General features: G+C 45.1%; 1 pseudogene; it reads left to right on the forward strand.

Moving 5' to 3' along the window:
- The first annotated feature begins 4943 nt into the window (after nucleotides 1–4943).
- On the forward strand, nucleotides 4944–5507 carry LOC112635287 (annotated as a pseudogene).
- Nucleotides 5508–14678: the final 9171 nt, after the last annotated feature.

Consider the following 14678-nt stretch of genomic DNA (forward strand, 5'->3'; position numbering starts at 1 on the left):
GGTCCAGATTAGTATATTTGTTAGAAGTTTCCTCCAGCCTGCCATGAAACATGGCTGAATTTTCCTCCTTTCCCTGTGTAACCTCCCTTACTTTATCATAATTTACTGCTTTAGTTCTTCCCTTTCTCATTCCTCCAAGAAGAGCCTAAAGAAATTTAGCCCAGTTGTTCACTCCCATGGGTGTGTTATAGTCCCAGTTAGGATCAGTAGTAGGGACTGTGTCTGGTCCTGGGTGATTGCCCTGAGAGTTTGGGGCAAATAAATCATTTGCTTCCTGGAGGGCAGCCTCAAGGATGCATTCCTTTTCAAAGGGGATGTAACAGCTTGCTAGAATGAATTGAATATCCTTCCATGAGAGATCAAAGGCTAAGGTCAAAGTCTGGAGCCCATCTACAAATTTCCTGGAATTCTCAGAATAGCTTCCTCGCTTTCCCTTACATTATTGTATATTAGTTATAGAGAAGGGGACCTGCACTAGGACTGGCCCCTCAGCTCCTGCTACTTCCTAAGGGGTAGCAGGGCTGGAGGGAGAGTTGAATGTGCTGTTCCCCTCTGAGTTTGAGGGGAACCCAGTAGGGTCCCCAGTGTTTGGGTTTTAGCCTCAGGAACACTTGACAAGGGGCTATATGGGGGCAGTTGCTGTCCACTCTGAGACAGTTGGCCCTTGTAAAAGGGGGTCATCTATAATATCTAGTTCTGCCTTTGGACTTTCCTTTGGGGGAATTATTAGGTTTTGGTATAGGGCCATGAAGTCCTGTACATATGGGATTTCTGACCATTTGCCCTGCCTTTTAAAAAATAGGTCTAATTGCAGGATGGTGTCATAATTAAGGTTACTATTGACCACCCATTGTTCCAGGCTGGGCAGCTCATAATGGGACCAAAGAGTATTGCAGAAACAAAAATTATATGTTTTCTCTTTAGATTGTCAGGGTCAAATTGATTTCAATGCTAGAGGATGCAGCCAAGTGGGGAATCAAGTGGAATCGATGGAGAATTGCCCAAAGTGGTCTGGAAAAGAGAAGAGAACTTTGAAAAGTCAAGGGCTCATTAGGTAACCCAAATTTTAGCTGGAGCATCCCACTGAAAAATTCTGGCCCCTGACTGGGGTTCCCAGGGGGCATACCCCTTAAGGGCCCCATCTTAGTCTGTCAGACATCACTAAACTCACATGGGTGCTAGCACCACTTTGGAATGGTTCTCTCTACTACTGATGGCCCAACATGAGCTTTCCCTCTTGTCCTTGGATGAAGGCCTTGACTTCTATAATTAATTTGTAGTTCAACCTTTGGATTTTTTTCCCATCCCACTTAAAATAATTCTTTAATTCTCTACATTTAGGCAAGATTAAATTGTATATAAATCCCCTCTTATGAATCCACCCCCATAACTCACACAGACCATCTACAACATGTCCAAGCCCTCTGACTTGTCCTTAGCCAGTTGAGTAGGGAAGGAAAGAATTCAGCATAAAGAAAGAAGGTTTAAGTCACCTGAAACACGGAGAGTGGCCCTGGCCAGAAACATGCTGTTGCCTCCATGCTTAGGTACTGTCCACCAAGGATCCCAAATTGGAAAGGAAGAGAGAAAGAGAAAGAGGAAAAAGAGAAAAATAAATCCCAAACTTTGGGCTTACCTCCTGGCTGGCTCACCAAAATGTGTTACCAGTTGAGGGTAGTTGTCCTGGTTCTTGGCATTTTAAACAAAGAATTGGACAAACACACAAAGCAAGACAGCAAAAGCAAGAGATTTAGTTTAAATGAAAGTACACTCCCCAGGGTTGGAGCGATCTCCAGCAAGTGGTACCGAGGTACAGAATTTTCTGGGGTTTAAATACTCTCCAGAGGTTTCCCATTGGTTCCATGCAAATGAAGTAGTGGCCAACAATCAGTCTGATTGGATGTGAGAGAGGTCCAATCAGAAGTGCCTTCATTTTTCCTATTTTTTGAGAGGGAGTTTCGCTCTTGATGCCCAGGCTGGAGTGCAATGGCAAAATCTCGGCTCACCACAACGTCCACCTCCCAGGTTCAAGTGATTCTCCTGCCTCAGCCTCCTGAGTAGCTGGGATTACAGGAATGCACCACCACGCCTGGCTAATTTTGTATTTTTAGTAGAGACGGGGTTTCTCCATGTTGGTCAGGCTGATCTCGAACTCTCGACCTCAGGTGATCCACTCACTTCAGCCTCCCAAAGTGTTGGGATTACAGGTGTGAGACACTGCACCTGGCTGTACGTTCATTTTTCAACTGCCATTCAGAAAAAGGAGGGGTTGAAAAGGGAGTGGCCTCTGATATCCAGTCAGCAATTGGCCTTAGGTTCCCTGCCTCCAGACCCTATTTTTCTGCCTCAAATCTAGAGGCAGAAAAGTGGTGTTTTCATTCAAGAATGAGGGCTGAGCTGGGCACAGTGGCTTTTGCCTGTAGTCCCAGCTATGCAGGAGCCTGAGATGGAAGGTTTGCTGAGCCCAGGAGCTCAAGACCAGCCTAGGCAACATAGCAAGGCTCCATCTCTAAAAAATAAAAGAACAATAAGATCTGAATGGCTTGACCATGAGGTTAAGTGAAGCTACTAAGATTAAGTCTTCAGTGGCTTTAGTTAACTTTGCAGCTGCAAGTACCCAAAGAAGGTAGGCATCTGCTACAGGGCCAAATGAGAAGATGTAAGAAGAAATGGATGTTTGATGTCCATCATACTGTTAACACCTCTAAAATTTCTCCTGATTTTTTATACACAAACAGAAAGTAGAGTTTATAACAATTAGGGAATTTAAGGGTAGTGAGTTTATTTGGGACAAGAACTCAGGTGTGTCGACTAGTTTTGATTATATAAAGTGGGAGCCAGTATAGACAAATTCAGAATCCAGTGTCTACAATATCATGAGTCCATGAAATTCTCTAAACTATGTTCTGGTAATTGGCCAGGTAAAATCATAAACAACTTCCTTTCTCTGAAGGTAAAGAGACTTTCTCTTTTGCATGATGATGTCATGATCAAGATAATTCACTTTAGTCTAATAAAACTGGATTTATGGCCAGGCATAGTGGCTCACACCTGTAATCCCAGCACTTTGGGAGGCTGAGGCGGGTAGATCAGGAGGTCAGGAGTTCAAGACCAGCCTGGCCAAGATGGTGAAACCCCATCTCTACTAAAAATACAAAAATTTAGTTAGGCGCGGCCGCAGGCGACTGTAATCTCAGCTACTTGGGAGGCTGAGGCAGGAGAATCACTCGAGCCTGGGATGCAGAGGTTGCAGTAAGCTGAAATTGTGCCACTGCACTCCAGCCTGGGCGACAGAGTGAGACTCCATCTCAAAAACAAAATAAAACTGGATTTATCCTTTGAGAAGTTATATCCCTAACTAATTCTTCAAGATTTGGTTGGGCACAGTGGCTCACACCTGTAATCCCTGCACTTTGGGTGAATGAGGCAGCACAGCTTGAGCCCAGGAGTTTGAGACCAGACTGGGCAACATGGCATAATCCTGTCTCTTAAAATATATTTATAAAAAATAAAAATTCTTCAAGATCTTCTATCTGGAGAGCATAAGAGAAGATCCATTAATTATATAAGAGTTTCATCATCTCTGAATTCTGTAAGGAGATGAACTCATGGATAGAGATTACAGTATCCATCCTATAAATTCTTTTTTCTTTTTTTGAGATAGAGTCTTGCTCTGTTGCCCAGGCTGGAGTGCAGTGGCATGATCTTGGCTCACTGTAACCTCCGCCTCCCGGGTTCGAGTGATTCTTCTGCCTCAGCCTCCTGAGTAGCTGAGACTACAGGCGCATGCCACCGCACCCGGCTAATTTTTGTATTTTTAATAGAGATGGGGTTTCACCATATTGGCCAGGCTAGTCTTGAACTCCCGACCTCATGATCTGCCCATCTTGGCCTCTCAAAGTACTGGGATTACAGGCGTGAGCCACCGCACCTGGCCTCTATCCTATAAATTCTTAAAATAATCCTAAATTCTTCAATGAATTTTCCTCTTTATGTAGGAGGATTTAAAAGGTTCTTAACTAGATTATGCAAACCTGAACTTGACTAAGGTTTAAAACAATAAAGTTAGCTAAGTTGGTCATCATCATCACTTAGGTGTAAAGCATCACAAAGGGATATTGTCCATTGAAAGGGGGGTGTTTAGGAAGAAGCAATGGAGGAAAGCGAAGAGGATCTAAGGAAGACACAGCAGGAAGGGAATGAGTAGAAGAAAGGTGTTACAGGAAGTAAGGGACCCTGAACGGAGGGACCTGCTGAAGCCACGGCAGAGGAACATAAATTATGAAGATTTCTTCTTAATATGGACATTTATCAGTTCTCAAATAATACTTTTATAATTTCTTATGCCTGTCTTTAATCTCTTAATCCTGTTATCTTTGTAAGCTGAGGATGTACATCACCTCAGGACCACTGTGATAATTGTGTTAACTGTACAAATGGATAGTAAAACGTGTGTTTGAACAATATGAAATCAGTGCACCTTTAAAAACAACAGAATAATAGCGATTTTTATGGAACAAGGGAAGACAACCATAAGGTCTGACTGCCTACAGGGTCGGGCAAAAATATTTTTCTTCTTGCAGAGGGCCTATAAGCAGACGTGCAAGTAGGAAATATACTGCTAAATTCTTTTCCTAGCAAGGAATATTAATATTAATACCCTGGGAAAAGAATGTGTCCCTGGGGGGAGGTCTATGAACAGCTGCTCTGGGAATGTCTGTCTTGTACAGTTGAGATAAGGACTTAGATAAGCCTTGGTCTCCTGTAGAACCCTCAGGTTTACTAGGGTTGGGAAAACTCAGCCCTGGTAAACTTGTGGTTAGATTGGTTCTCTGCTCTCAAACCCTGTTTTCTGTTGTTTTGTTTATCGCCCTCAGCTTTCGGCTCGGAGGAGGCCAAGGTGCAACTTTCTTCAGTCATCCCAAATCCGGGTTCATCCGACACCAGCCGCCTCTACCATGCTGCCGAAGTTCAACCCCAATGAGATCAAAGTATACCTGAGGTGCACTGGAGGTGAAGTCGGTGCCACTTCTATGCTGGCCCCCAAGATCGGCCCCCTGGGTCTCTCTCCAAAAAAGGCTGGTGATGACATTGCCAAGGCAACAGGTGATCGGAAGGTCCTGAGGATTACAGTGAAACTGAGCATTCAGAACAGACAGGCCCAGATTGAGGTGGTGCCTTCTGCCTCTGCCCTGACCATCAAAGCCCTCAAGGAATCACCAAGAGACAGAAAGAAACAGAAAAACATTAAACACAGTAGGAATATCACTTAAGATGAGATCATCGACATTGCTCAACAGATGCAGCACCTATCCTTAGCCAGAGAACTCTCTGGAACCATTAAAGAGATCCTGGGGACTGCCCAGTCTGTGGGCTGTAATGTTGATGGCCGCCACCCTCATGACATGATAGATGACATCAACAGTGGTGCTGTGGAATGCCCAGCCAGTTAAGCACAAAGGAAAATATTACAATAAAGGATCATTTGACAACTAGAAAAAAAAAAAGATGTTTATCAAGACAATACATACACCGCTGAACATAGACCCTTATCAGTGGTTCTGCTTTTGCCCTTTGCCCTGTGATCTTTGTTGGACCCTAATCAGTGGTTCTGCTTTTGCCCTTTGCCCTGTTCCCTCAGAAGCATGTGATCTTTGTTAGACTCTTATCAGTGGTTCTGCTTTTCACTCTTTGAAGCATGTGATCTTTGTACCTACTCTCTGTTCTTACACTCCCTCCCCTTTTGAAATCCTTAATAAAAACGTGCTGGTCTGAGACTCAGGCGGCCATCACAGTCCTACCAATAAGTGATGTCACCCCAGTGGCCCAGCTATAAAATTCCTCTCTTTGTACTGTCTCTCTTTATTTCTCAGCCAGATGACACTTATGGAAAATAGAAAGAACCTACATTGAAATATTGGAGGCAGGTTCCCCCAATAGAAAGGCAGGAGGAAGTTGAGGGCCAGGGGTCTAGGATGTAAGTTAATCCCGGGTTAGGCAAGAGACAGAGAAGAGATTTCAAGGTTGGCTTTTAGGTTCTCTGCATTTTTATTGGCCTTTTCTAATAAGTCCTTAATAGAAGCTATTTTAGAATTTTCCTTTGGGAGGGCTCTTCCTGGTCATTTAAAAACACTAACTATTGAATATCTGGAAACTTTTAACCAGTGATTGTAAGGTGCCAAAAATGGATTAGCTTATTCACATCCAAAGTTCACCAGAACAGCCACTAAAGTTCTAGAATGTCCTTAGTAAGATTCTGCCACAGCATCCACTGTTTAATTCTATTTGCCCCACAATATTGAGCTCATATTGAAATAAAAAGAACAAAGAAGAAATAAATATACAGGCCCCAAAAATCTCTTGGAACTATGAGCCCAGGTCATCTGTGAGAACCTTGAGTAGTAAAAACAAATCACATCCAGAGGTTTATATCAAGGACAACAAAGATAACAAAGGCTTAAGTGGGGCTGGGCATGGTGGCCCACACCTGTAATCCCAGCACTTTGGGAGGGCAGATCACCTGAGGCCAGGAGTTCGAGACCAGCCTGACCAATACGGTGAGACCCTGTCTCTACTAAAAATGCAAAAATTAGCCAGGCGTGGTTGCCCAGACCTGTAGTCCCAGCTACTCAGGAGACTGAGGCAGGAGAACAGCTTGAACCCGGGAGGCGGAGGCTGCAGTGAGCTGAGACTGTGCCAGTGCACTCCAGCCTGGGCAACAGAGTGAGACTCTGTCTCAAAAAAAAAAAAAAAAAAAAAGGCTTAAGTGGGCGAGGCACAGTAGCTCACACCTGTAATCATAGCACTTTTAGAGGCTGAGGTGGGTGGATCACTTCAGCCCAGGAGTTCAAGACCAATCTGGGTAACATGGTAAAACCACATCTCTACAAAAAAATACAAAAATTAGCCAGGTGTGCTAGCACACACCTGTGGTCCCAGCTACCCTGGAGGGTGAGGTGGGAGGATCTCTTGGGCCTGGGAGATTGAGGCTGCAGTGAGGCGTAATTTTACCACTGCACTCCAGCCTGGCAACAGAGTGAGACCTCACCTGAATTAAAACAAACAAACAAACAAACAAACAAACAAACAAGGCTGAAGTGATGATTCAAAGTTGAGAGACGGTTGGAAGCAGGGCTCATTCAGCTGAGCAGTCCTTGTGACTTGTAAAGGAGAAATAAAAACATCTTAGGACCCCCAAACTTGTTATGCAAAGGGAAAGTTATGCCTAGAGACTGGGTCATGCAGCACTGCTATCCTTTTCCCAAATAGAGAGCTATTACTTTACGACCTGGTATCAAAGCATCACACATTACCCAGACCCTCACAGAAAGGCAGAAGGCCTCATACATCTCCAGATGATGGCCCTCATAAATTTTTCCCAAGTAAACTCTTTGCTGGCCTCAAAACCTTTCAAGATGTACATCCTCCCATAAAATAAGAACATGTCCATTGTAACTTTAGGTGTACCATCTAAGTCTAGCTCCTAAAACTAAAGTTTGCTAGAGTCACACTGATGATGTCAATTACAAGCTTATCTTCCCAGGTGCAGAACAAATCATTCCTCCACCTACCCTGAGACGTTTGCATAATTGATTCTTCCTCTACTCCCTTTTTCTCTGAATATTCACCTTATCTTGTATAAAATGTAGATTTACTGAGCTCTAATTAATTAATAGTCCCACAAAAGTATAACCATTTGCCTCACCACCCTACCCCCTCCATCCCACATGCCTTCTCCCCTTTAAAGAAATGTATAAATACTGTATTAGTCTGTTTTCACACTGCTATAAAGAACTGCCCGAGACTGGGTAATTTATAAAGAAAAGAGATTTAATTGACTCACAGTTCCACATGGCTGGGGAGGCTTCAGGAAACTTACAATCACAGCAGAAGAAGGGGAAGCAAGGCACCTTCTTCACAAGGTGGCAGGAAGACATGCTGAGCAAGGGGGGAAGAGTGCCTTATAAAACCATCAAATCTCAAGATAACTCACTCAATATCACGAGAACAGCATGGGGGAACCACTCCCATAATCCAATTCCCTCCACCTGGTCTCTCTCTTGACACATGGGGATTATAGGGATTATAATTCAAGATGAGATTTGGGTGGGGAAACAGAGCCTTACCACAGCTTACACATTTGATTTTTTAAAAATATTTGATAACTTTCATTTTGAATTAATTTCCTTTGTAATCTCACATATTTTATTTTATGCATTCAAAAGATTATTCTGGTCGGGATGGTGGCTCACGCCTATAATCCTAGCACTTTAGGAGACCGAGACAGGCAGATCACTTGAGGTCAGGAGTTTCTGACCAGCCTGGCCAACATGGTGAAACCCTGCCTCTAATGAGCCGGGCACGGTGGCCCATGCCTGTAATCCCAGCTACTCGGGGAGGCTGAGGCACGAGAATTGCTTGAACCTGGGAGGCAGGGGTTGTAGTGAGCTGAGATTGCGCCACTGCACTCCAGCCTGGGCGACAGAGCAAGACTCCTTCTCAAAAAAAAAAAAAAAAAAGATTATTCTAAGAAGGTGTCCATGGGCTCTACCAAACTACCAAAGAGGCTTATGGTCAAAAAAACAGAGACGAGTTCCTGCCTTCAGGAGTTATCTTTTTTTTTTTTTGCAAGGTTGAAATTAAATTACTGCCATTTCCACATTCCAATCCAAGTAAATGTAAGAAGTTTCACAGTAAGCCATTCCTTTAGACAGAAGTTGCATATAACATTTCTGCTTATATGTCACTGTGAGAACTGAAACTTGAAAACATCTAGCTGCAAGAGAGACTTAGGGGAATGTAATCTCTACTTACATTCCACGAGACTACATACAAAGTGACTTTGTACCCAACTAACTTTTACTAACAGGAAGGGGAAACAAACAACGAAGGGGAGGCCTGGCACAGTGGCTCACACCTGTAATCCCAGAACTTTGGGAGGCTGAGGCAAACGGATCACTTGAGGTCAGGAATTCTAGACCTGCCTGAACAACATGGTGAAACCCCATCTCTACTAAAAATACAAAAATTAGCCAGGTGTAGTGGTGCAGTCCTGTAATCCCTGCTACTTGGGAGGCTGAGGCAGGACAATCGCTTGAAGCTGGGAGGCGGAGGTTGGAGTGAGCCAAGATCATGCCACTGCACTCCAGCCTGGATGAAAGAGTGAGGCTCCATCTCAAAAAAAAAAAGAAGAATAAGGGGAAACAGATTATAGTGAGCAATCAAGAAAAGAAAAAGAACTAATGACCTCATTTACAACTTAGGCATTTTTTTTGCAAACCAACATAATTTTTACTATAGATATATTAAAGATGTCATTAAAACATGTTCTAAAACATATTTTATAAGTTTAAGAGTTAACAAGCCTTGGCCGGTTGCGGTGGCTCACACCTGTAACCCCAGCACTTTGGGAGGCCAAGATGGGCCAAGTGAGGCGGATCACAAGGTCAGCAGTTCAAGACAAGCCTGGCCAAGATAGTGAAATCCCATCTCTACTAAAAATACGAAAAAATTAGCTGGGCCTGGTGGCAGGTGCCTGTAATCCCAGCTACTTGGGAGGCTGAGGCAGAGAACTGCTTAACCTGGGAGGTGGATGTTGCAATAAGTTGAGATTTTACCACTGCACTCCAGTCTGGGCGACACAGCAAGAAGGTGGAATTGAACCACCACCCTCTGAAATGCCCCCTTGACAAAAGATACAAGGTAGTGGTGGGTGGTTGGGGTGGTGGTGGTGGTGGAGGTGGAGGTGGTAGTAGAAGAGGCTGTGGGGGTGAAAGTGGAAGAGGTGGCTGGGGTGGAGGAAGATGCGGAAATGGTGGGGGAGAGGGAGAAGGGTAGTGAGGAGGAGGTGGGGTGGAAGTGGTAGAGTAGAGGAGGTTTCCAAGGCAGAGGAGATGATGGCGGAAGGGGAGATTATGGTGGGAAAGATTATGGAGATCCATATAGAGGAGGTGGTGATGGTGGTGGATACCACAGATATTGAAGACTACAAAAATTAAAAACCCAAATCAACAAAGCTCAAGGGCAAAGGAATAGTCTGCCCTCTTATATCACAAGCACTAACTAACCACTTCTGCCCTTTCTCATTCCTTAATCATTCAGACGAGATTTCCTTGTTTACTTCCTCCTATAAAATCCCTAAGTCTATTTCCTTTTCTTTGAAAAGATTCCTCTGCATTAATGCATGTTGTCCTTACTGCAATAGCATGAGAAAAAAAAAGTCTCCTCATGCAGCTTAGCAATTTTCCAGGCTTGGTATCAGTGACTCCATCTCAGGCTACTGACTCCAGGCTGAGCTGCTGCTAAACTTTGAGGGCCACAAAGGAACTGTGAAAAATATTTCCTTCACAAACAACTATTATAAATAAAGCTTCGGCACTGCAAAAGAAATAGCACTCGAATATAAAATATTCTTAATTATCAGCAAGGCAATGTACATTTTTTTTTTTCTTTTTTGAGACGGAGTCTTGCTCTGTCATCCAGGTTGGAGTGCAGTGGCGCAATCCCGGCTCACTGCAAGCTCCGCCTCCCGAGTTCACTCCATTCTCCTACCTCGGCCTCGTGAGTAGCTGGGACCACAGGCACCACGCCCAGCTAATTTTTTGTATTTTTTAGTAGAGACGGGGTTTCACCGTGTTAGCCAGGATGGTCTCGATCTCCTGACCTCGTGATCCGCCCGCCTCGGCCTCCCAAAGTGCTGGGATTATAGGCATGAGCCACTGTACCCAGCGGCAATGTACTTCTATAGAAGGGTGTGCCTTCACAGATGGAGCAATGGTGAGCGCACACCTGGGCAAGGGAGGTGAAAGGGTTCTTATTCCTGATGCACGTGGCCCCTGCTGCTCTGTCATTCCCCTGTTGGCTAGGGCTAGACTGCGCAAGCTAAACTAATTCTGATGGGCTAATTTAAAGAGAGTGATGGGGTGAGTGGTTTGGCAAGAAAAATGGTTAAGGCAGCGCAGGAAATCGGAATGAGTCAGGGTGGGGCATGTAATCAGAATGAGTCAAGGTGGAGCAGGTGACTGAAATGAGTCAGGGTGGAGCAGGTGATCGAAAAAGGTTGCTTTACGAGGAAGTTTAAAAGTAGAAGGCAAAGAACTGAACATACTGACATATAGATTCTTTGAACAGAAATTTAGAATTCATATCTAACACAACCGTTTTCTCAACACACAACCCAAGAAAGCTGGTCTCAATATTATTATTATTGTTTTTCTGCAACAGGCTCTTACTTTGTCATCCAGGCTACAGTTCAATGGTTCAATCTTGACTCATTGCAACCTCTGCCTCCCAAGCTCAAGTGATCCCCCCATCTCAGCCTCCCAAGTAGCTGAGACTACAGGCTCATGCCACCACTCCTGGCTAATTTTGTTTGTTTTTTGTATATTTTTTGTAGAGATGAGGTTCACCATGTTGGCCAGGCTGGTCTCGAACTCCTGGACTCAAGTGATCCACCCCAAAGTGCTGGGATTACAGGCATAAGCCATCACGCCCAATCCCCAATCTTTTTTTGTTTGTTTGTTTTGTTTCGTGAGACAGACTCTCTCTGTGGCCCACACTGGAGTGCAATTGAAAGAAACCAGGCACATTCCTCCATATATCTCCCAACTCCCTGAGCCCAGCACAAACACATTCCTCCATATATCTCCCAACTCCCTGAGCCCAGCACACATTCCTCTATATATCTCCCAACTCCCTGAGCCCAGCACAAACACATTCCTCCATATATCTCCCAACTCCCTGAGCCCAGCACACACACATTCCTCCATATATCTCCCAACTCCCTGAGCCCAGCACACATTCCTCTATATATCTCCCAACTCCCTGAGCCCAGCACAAACACATTCCTCCATATATCTCCCAACTCCCTGAGCCCAGCACAAACACATTCCTCCATATGTCTCTCAACTTTAGAAAAACAACACCTGGGAAATCTCCGATAAGGACACAGCGGGAATCAATAAAAAATGCTAAATGTATAGTGTTAACCAATTATAGTGCTGTAACCAAAAGAATTCCCTTGTTCCTCTGTAACTTTACATATCCTGTTTACATCAGGCTATAAAAAGGCAAGCACTCGCATTGTTCGGGGCCCTCTTGTATGCTGTGGAATGGAGGGACCAAGTTCGAACTTGCAGTAAAAGATCCTTGCCGCTTGGCTTTGACTCTGGACTCTGGTGGTCTTCTTTGGGGAACAAACGGTCTGGGCATAACATCATGGCCACTGCAACCTCTGCTTCATAGGTTTAAGCAATTCTCCCGCCTCAGCCTCCGGAGTAGCTGAGAATTACAGGTGCCCACCACTACACCTGGCTAATTTTTGTATTTTTAGTAGAGACAGGGTTTCACTATGTTGGCCAGGTTGGTCTCAAACTCCTGGTTTCAAGTGATTCACCCGCCTCAGCCTCCCAAATTGTCAGGCCTCTGAGACCTAGCTAAGCCATCATATCCCCTGTGACCTGCAGTATACATCCAGATGGCCTGAAGCAACTGAAGATCCACAAAAGAAGTGAAAATAGCCTTAACTGATGACCTTCCACCATTGTGATTTGTTTCTGCCCCACCCTAACTGATCAAAGTACTTTGTAATCTCCCCCACCCTTAAGAAGGTTCTTTGTAATTCTCCCCATCGTTGAGAATGTACTTTGTGAGATCCACCCGCTGCCCGCAAAGCATTGCTCCCAACTTCACCGCCTATCTCAAAAAGTGTAAGAACTAAAGATAATCCCACCACCCTTTGCTGACTGTTTTCTAACTCCGCCCGCCTGCATCCAGGTGAAATAAACAGCCTTGTTGCTCACACAAAGCCTGTTTGGTGGTCTCTTCACACGGAGGCACGGGATACAAAGTGCTGGGATTACAGGCCTGAGCCACGGCGCCTGGCCACCCCCAATCTTTAACAATATTCTAGGCCGGTCGCGGTGGCTCAAGCCTGTAATCCCAGCACTTTGGGAGGCCGAGACGGGCGGATCACGAGGTCAGGAGATCGAGACTATCCTGGCTAATACGGTGAAACCCCGTCTCTACTAAAAAAAAATACCAAAAAACTAGCCGGGCGAGGTGGCGGGCGCCTGTAGTCCCAGCTACTGGGGAGGCTGAGGCAGGAGAATGGCGTAAACCCGGGAAGCGGAGCTTGCAGTGAGCTGAGATCCACTGCACTCCAGCCTGGGTGACAGAGCGAAACTCCCTCTCAAAAAAAAAAAAAAAAAAAAAATTCTGGCCAGGCATGGTGGCTCACGCCTGTGATCCCAGCACTTTGGAAGGCTGAGGCGGGCGGATCACGAGGTCAGGGATCGAGACCATCCTGGCTAACACGGTGAAACCCCGTCTCTACTAAAATACAAAAAATTAGCTGGCCGTGCTGGTGGGCGACTGTAGTCCCAGCTACTGGGGAGGCTGAGGCAGGAGAATGGCGTCAACCCGGGAGGCGGAGCTTGCAGTGAGCCGAGACCGTGCCACTGCACTCCAGCCTGAGCGACAGAGCGAGACTCTGTCTCACACACACACACACACAAAATATTCTGTATATAGTTTTTTTTTGTTTTGTTTCTGACAGACGCAAATGCACCCTTCTACTAATGATTAAAGACTTCTTCGTTTAATCCACCAATGAAATAATCTGACAATTTATGTAACAAATAAATTCCTATAAACATAAGCTCCCTTGCTCCTCTCCAGTGGCACAATCTCTGATTTGCTATCCTGGTTGCAACCTTCATTACTAAGTAAACGCTTATGTAAACCTTAATAATGAGATTCGAGCAATATGATTAAATATTGGTTTGAGTGCAAATTTTGAGGATGGCGACCTGATAGGCCACAGACTCCAAAAGATGGGGGTCAGTGCTTCGAAAGCGAGAAGTCTGAGGGTCGTTTATACAGGCAGGGTCTGGGAAGCTTAACAGGATATCAACATTTTCCATAGAAGGTTAACGTATAGCAATTTAATTGGTTCTAGGCAGTGTTTCTTTTTGGGAAGGGTCTATTTAACATTCCACATTAAGGATGTAATAGTCAAGGGGTCATTTATCTTATTCAAGGCGTATTTTATCTCAGATGCCATCTGGTCTGAGCTGGGAACAAGAAAATAAGGGAGTTAATCTATAACAAAAGGTTGGCAATTAAGAGGTCGTGCTTCATGATCTGGTCTCCAAAGTCAACTTTCCTCAGGGACTTTCAGAAGCCCCAAATAGATTATCCACTGTCTTTCACACTTATTTGCCTCTAACCTGTTGATTTTTTTTCTTTTTTTTAAGGGTTAACAGTCTCTTGGGTGCACTCTGACTCCCATGCGCTTTATAGAAAAAATTGGTCCTGAGGCCAGCAACAACAGTGGGTCTCAGGAACTTGTTAGAAATGCACATTTTCAGCCCCCACCCCAAACCTACTGAATCAGTAGTTTTGCTGGCGGTTCTCAATCTCTCTTTAACATGCCCTCTGGGTGCTGCGGATGCCCGTTAAAGGTAGAAGATCGCTGCGGGAGATTTCCGCGTCGGGCAGATGAAAGCGCTCTGCAAGCCCTGGTGCGATCCGCTGGCCCGTTCCGCTGCTTCTCGGGTGGCACTAGGACCGCGGCGGCGCGGCCCTCGTAGACACCGCCTCGGGCGTGAGGCGGAGTCTAGCTGTTCCTGGATCCTGGGCCTGGCTCCTCGACCCGCCCCTGGAGGCGGACCCCACTT

The sequence above is a fragment of the Theropithecus gelada genome, chromosome 11, assembly GCF_003255815.1.
Source record: "Theropithecus gelada isolate Dixy chromosome 11, Tgel_1.0, whole genome shotgun sequence".
Taxonomy (NCBI): Eukaryota; Metazoa; Chordata; class Mammalia; order Primates; family Cercopithecidae; genus Theropithecus; species Theropithecus gelada.